The sequence below is a fragment of the Hyperoodon ampullatus genome (genome assembly GCF_949752795.1).
Source record: "Hyperoodon ampullatus genome assembly, chromosome: 16".
Classification (NCBI taxonomy): domain Eukaryota; kingdom Metazoa; phylum Chordata; class Mammalia; order Artiodactyla; family Ziphiidae; genus Hyperoodon; species Hyperoodon ampullatus.
The window spans coordinates 56,920,013-56,926,509 of NC_136929.1; positions in this window are offsets into that span (position 1 = coordinate 56,920,013).

A 6,497-nucleotide genomic window follows, 5' to 3' on the forward strand; every position below is an offset into this window, starting at 1 on the left:
ATATATATATATTTTTAATGGAAAGCATCTTAAAAATATCCAAGACAAAGAAGAGGAGCTGATCAAAATATATGTTCTGAGTGTGAAAGTCATGCTACTGATGCATAGACCAACGGGCTTGTGTTTATTCAGTTATTCAGTAATTTACCAAATATTTTCTAAACACCTCACTCTGTTCCAGCTTTGTTACAGGGACTGGAGTTTCACTGAGGAGCCGGGCAGACATAAGAGTTTATATTCCAGTAGGAGAAACAAACAATAAACAAGTAATCACGCAAGCAAGGTGATCTTAGGTAATGCTAAATGCTATGAAGAAAGACATAGGAAATGAGCTGCTGGAATGGAAGGTGTGTACGGTTTGAGACAGCACTGTCAAGGAAAGGCCTCTTTGAGACTGCTTAAATAAGGTGTGAGATGTGAAATTCTTTATTGCATTCCCCTGTTTTTATACAGGATGTGTACTGATGTGTGGGGAAGGTGTGATGTGATGTGATATGATGTCATATGTGATGTGATATGTGATGTGATGTGGGAAGATGTGATGTGATGTCATATGTGATGTGATGTGATGTGGGAAGATGTGATATGATATGTGATGTGATATGATGTGCTGTGGGAAGATGTGATGTCATATGTGATGTGATGTGATATGGGAAGATGTGATACGTGATGTGATGGGTGATGTGATATGTGATGTGATGTGATGTGGGAAGATGTGATGTCATATGTATACTGAGTGTTGCAGAGGTGTGGGGGAGGAGAAGCAGTCTGTTGTCCTATGGTGTCAGCCTTTTGGTGATTCTGGGCTGTGACCTTCACAAGTGCTTCTCAGTTTTCCCCCTCTTTAGGTGGGACAGGATGGCTAGAGGGGGCTGGAGTTGGGTATTTCCCTTCCCCAAGGTAGGCTGGGCTCTGATAAAACCCCCGCAGGTTAGGTGCTGGTGAAAGTGTCTCCTCAGGGCAGGCCTCGTTAAGAAGAACAGAGCATTCTGGTGTATTTCAAAATGGCTACCTTTCTCCTCCCCCTGCCGAAAGTGCGAGGTGATTTTTCTCTGATCTCCGTCCTCACATGCTGACTGGAAACCAGAGTGAAAGGCCCCTTTGAGATATCTTGAGCTGAGATTGGAATGAAGAGGAGGAGCTGCGGAGGGAGGAATGGGTGGGGGTGCTTTTCCAGGCAGGTGAGTGGCACGTTCAAAGGCCCTGAGGCAGCAGCAGCCTGCTGTGGAGGCCAGTGTGGCTGAATGAGCATCAAGGCAGAAGGTGACTATGAGTGACTCTGGAATTGCTTATCATGTAAAATCATCGTGGTCTATGAGTCTACGATATTGAAGCCTGTGTTGTTTCATCTAATCCATTGCTTCATTAGTGTGTTGCTTTTCTATGAATGATTATATTGTGGTTAATATGTTAGCATGGCAATATTTCAGATAGCTTTGTTAGGAGCTTGGGGGGGGTTGGGGGGGACTGGGGATTTCTTTGAAGTTTTTGCATGAAATACTTTACTTTATGATGATGGAATTGCTTTTTCATTTGTCTTGTGATTTTTTTAAAAGAGATTTAACTTTTTGTGTGAGTAGTACTATTCTATCCATTTTGAGTGTCTTGTATCACATTCCATACCCTCATTTAATTCTTAATAAACTGATCACTTGTTTAAAAAAAAACGGCAGAAAGTGAGAGGAGGCAGGTTTAGGATGGAGGCAAAGGCTGGATCACAGGGCATCTGTGGGGCCACGTGGGAAGACTGGAAGGTCTTACATTTTATTTTTACTTTTATTTTAAAAAATGTTCATTTATTTATTTGGCTGTGCCGGGTCTTAGTTGTGGCACGTGGGAGGTTCCTTGCGGCGTGTGGGAACTTTAGTTGCGGCACGCGGGATCTAGTTCCCTGACCAGGGATGGAACCCGGGCCCCCTGCACTGGGAGCGTGGAGCCTTAGCCCTGGACCACCAGGGAAGTCCCAGGTTTTACCTTTTAAGTGGAAACACTTATCTTGGAGATATAAGCAAAAAAGATTAAATGGCACGCTCCTGATTACTTCTACACATACTATAGAGATAGAAAATTGACAGTAGAAATTGCCCACCTCACTTCCTTTTTGCATGCATCTCTTGGAACGCTAACACGTGACCCAAACAAGCAGGATGGAAGAGGACACGGTGCTGATGGGAATCGCTCATTGCAGTAAAGGAGCTTGTGCAAAGCGTGGGTAAAATCTGATTTTCAAGGAAGGCAGAGTACATTCCTGGCTGAGCCTTATGGGGAAGGGTGACTGGGACTGAGTTCTGGGAGAACGGAGAGCGCCCCCTCCTGCCTCCTTCTTCTACAGACGAGGTTGGTTAGGTGACCCCACAGGGGTGGGGTCCTTCAAGCAATGACGTCATGGCCCTCAGAATAATCTGCCCTGTTGTGTGGATGAGGGGGATGGAGAAAGATGGTGGGGCTGCAGGAGCCACAGGGCCTGCTCACAAACAGCCCCTGCGTTTCACCTCTCAGAGCACCTAGGTGGAGATCTTCGGTTTCCAGAGCTCTTGGAAGCTGTTGAAATCGTCTTTACGGTAATTTGATTGTCTTGCTGGCAGAGGATGTTTTCCTAACCTCAACGAAGTACTCCTAAGAAAGTTCAATGCATTTAAACATCTGGGTGTATACAAAGAAGTAGACAAGCAATTGCCAGGTAAATTCAATCCCCATGAAGATCAAATGCAGATTTTTCAGACAAGAGAACTGTTTTAGTCCCAAAGAGCATTTTTCTTTTTCTTTCTGAATCATTTGAATAATGGCCTGGGTGATGCATCTCACTTCTCCTGTGTGTATCCTGCAGACTGATTTAGCTTTAAATGTTCTGAGTGACAAGTCTTCCATCATCTACCTGTAGAAATCATTTTGCAGTCTAATTTTAGTTCTTTTTTTTTTTAATAGAGAAGAACAGTAGTCCTTGCTTCTAACCTGGTTTTCCCCCTGTTTTCTTTCTTTCTTTCCTTCTTCCTTCCTTCCTTTCTCTCTCTCTCTCTTTCTCTCTTTCTCTCCCTCCCTCCCTCCCTCCCTCCCTCCCTCCCTCCCTTATTTTTGGCTGCATTGGGTCTTTGTTGCTGCACGTGGGCTTTCTCTAGTTGCGGCAAGCGGGGGCTACTCTTTGTTGTGGTGCGTGGGCTTCTCACTGCGGTGGCTTCTCTTGTTGCAGAGCACGGGCTCTGGGGCGCACAGACTTCAGTAGTTGTGGCACGTGGGCTCAGTAGTTGTGTCTCGTGGGCTCTAGAGCGCAGGGTCAGTAGTTGTGGTGCACGGGCTTAGTTGCTCCGTGGCATGTGGGGTCTTCCCGGACTAGGGCTCGAACCTGTGTCCCCTGCATTGGCAGGCGGATTCTTAACCACTGCGCCACCAGGGAAATGAACTTGTGAACTTGTCCAAGTATTTCTTTTCTCATTTTAACTCCATTATTTCTTTATCCCATCCATCCCCTTTGTTATATTAAACCTTTCTTCAATATCTTAGGAAATTGTGACTTTCTCTCTTAAGCATGTCCTGGTGCTACAAATTTTATTCCTCACGATCCACCCTCCCGATCTGGGTTCTTAAGAATGTTGGCGTTTGCTCCCCATCTTCTTCCCAGTGTAAGCCTGTGGGTTGGTAGGGAAGAATGCCACGAAGAATCCTGGGCTGCAACCTGGGAGACAGCTCTCCAAGAGCGTGTCTGAAGTCTGAAAGCTCAAGGGGGAGAATCCTTCCTTGCCTTTTCCAGCTTCTGGTAGCTCCAGGTGCTTCTTGGCTTGTGGCTGCATCCCTCCAATCTCTGCCTCCATCTTTACATGGTGTTCTCCTCTGTGTCTGGGTCTCCTCTTCTGTTTCTTATAAGGACGTGTTGTTGGATGTAGGGCCCATCTGGATAATCCAGGATGATTTCATCCTGAGATCCTAACTTAATTATATTTATAAAGACTCCTTTTCCAAATAAAGTCACCTTCACAATTTCCGGGGGTTAGAATATGGACATATATTTTGGGGGGCCACCATCCAACCCACTACAGTGGTCATCTCTCCCCCCACCCCTTTCTCTCTCAACTTGTTGCCTTGGCCTGAAATTGCCACCGTTTAGAAACACAACTGAAATTTAAGCACTGTACCTCTAGAGAGCTCCTATTTAAAGGTAAAATACCTCTGCGAAAGGTCACCTGAACTTTTAATTTTTATTTTATTTTATTTTTTTTTTGCGGTACGCGGGCCTCCCACTGCTGTGGCCTCTCCCGTTGCAGAGCACAGGCTCCAGACGCACAGGCTCAGCGGCCATGGCTCACGGGCCCAGCCGCTCTGCGGCATGCGGGATCTTCCCAGACCGGGGCATGAACCCATGTCCCCTGCATCGGCAGGCGGACTCTCAACCACTGCCCGACCAGGGAAGCCCCGACCTGAACTTTTTAGTGCCCATTAGCACAGGATAGAGAGCAGGATCCTAGGGGAAGGGGACAGATGAGGCCAATTTTAGTAAAGCAATAAGAGGCAAGAGTGGTCTGGTACATGGAACATTACAGGGTAAAGGACTGGATTATGTTTAGCTGAAGACCTTGGATCCCCCGCAGACTGAAACCATGAAAGGGCACCCCGAGTGAGAAGTCAGAGTTTGACCTTTCCTAATTTTGCATCTTATATATGCGGGGCTCACCTTCCTGGACGCCATGGGGAAATAGACCACACTCTTGCTCTCATCTATTTGTTCCTGGATCATTACAGAGCAAGCGTGGAGTCTGCAGTGGAACTGAGTTAGGCTTTTTAAATTTTAATTTTTATTTATTTATTTGATTTATTTTTGGCTGCGTTGGGTCTTCGTTGCTGCACACTGACTTTCTCTAAGTTGCGGTGAGCGGGGGCTGCTCTTTGTTGCGGTGCGTGGGCTTCCCATTGCAGTGGCTTCTCTTGTTGCGGAGCACGGGTTCTAGGCACACGGGCTTCAGTAGTTGTGGCACATGGGCTTAGTTGCTCCACAGCATGTAGGATCTTCCCAGACCAGGGCTTGAACCCGTGTCCCCTGCATTGGCAGGCGGATTCCCAACCACTGTGCCACCAGGGAAATCCCCTGAGTTAGGCTTTTAGGAGTGAACAGGATGTCAGTAGCCATTTATCCCATCATGGAACATAGGTCCACGAGCTGAGGGTTGCGTGCTTAGCGGGCGGAGGAATCAATAGACCCTCCTCCAGGTGTATGTTTCTCCTACCACATTTATCGTCTCTAATGAGCTCAGTGAATTTTAGGAATATGTTTCACATATACGAACCTTTCTGTTAGAATTGAAGTTTATTTAGATAACCAGTTGACATCACAAAACCCCAAATTTTTAGAGATTCCAGTGGTGTACTGGCCACGGAGTCCAGGCTCGGCCCGGCTCATGGGGGTTAAGTCGGTCAGCGAGCTCTACAGCCAGTAAGTACACAAGGGTCTGGATCCCTGACCCCGATGAAGTGTGGTGCTCGGCTGAATTAACCAAGGACTACAAGGAGGGTGAGAAGAGCCTCCAGCTCCGACTAGAAGATGAAACTATTCGGGAATACCCCACTGATGTCCAAAGCAACCAGCTTCCCTTCCTGTGGAATCCAGATATCCCGGTGGGAGAAAATGACCTAACTGCCCTTAGCTATCTACGTGAGCCTGCAGTTTTGCATAATTTAAAGGTCTGTTTCCTGGAGTCCAACCATATCTACTCCTATCTACTGCTTGCTCCCCATGGGGTATGATTTTGACCTCTCTGTTATATCTTAACTATAGCTTACAAGCCCTATTGTAATGAATAAATGAGTGAATGGATGAATAAATAATTTACATCAACCTCTCCTTTAAGGATTTTTTTGTTCGCCCAACGTAAGAATCAAGGTTAGCAAATACAGTCCTGGGTTGTGGAAGTCTCATTTTAAGCCTCTTCTTATTTCTATTAATATTTGGGAACCTCAGGTCTACTAGTAGAACTCTCTGTGTTGTTTGTTTGTTTGGAGACTGTGTAGAACAGGGTGGGTAAGCACTTTGTATTCTGGAGCCAGACAGACTGGGTTCCAATTCTGGTTACTCGATTTAATGCACTAGGGGGTTGGGGGCTAATTACTTAACTTCTCTAGGACTCAGTTTTCTCATCTGTAAAGGGTGGTGGGCCAGTAATAATTGCTGTCTCTTAAGGCTGTCTGAAGGAATGAACAAAGCGAACTTAAAGAGCTTGAGTTTTTAGGAAGTGTTCATTTGCTGTGACTTCTTGCAGGAGCAATGCTGTTCACCAGGGAGCTGGTTAAGATCAGATGCGTTGGAAGGACAGGAAGTATTTGGTCAACGCACTGCCCTCTGGGTGGGGGTCGGGATAAGGAGATAACAGTTCCTTATTGAGGGTCCAGTTCTGCCAACTGGGCTCTCCCCTTGAGCATTTACTCCCTGTACCCCTCCAGGCTCTGAACGTGCCTTGCCTGTGATCAGGAAACCAGCTTTATGTGCACAGGTATTACAATGAAATTCATCATTA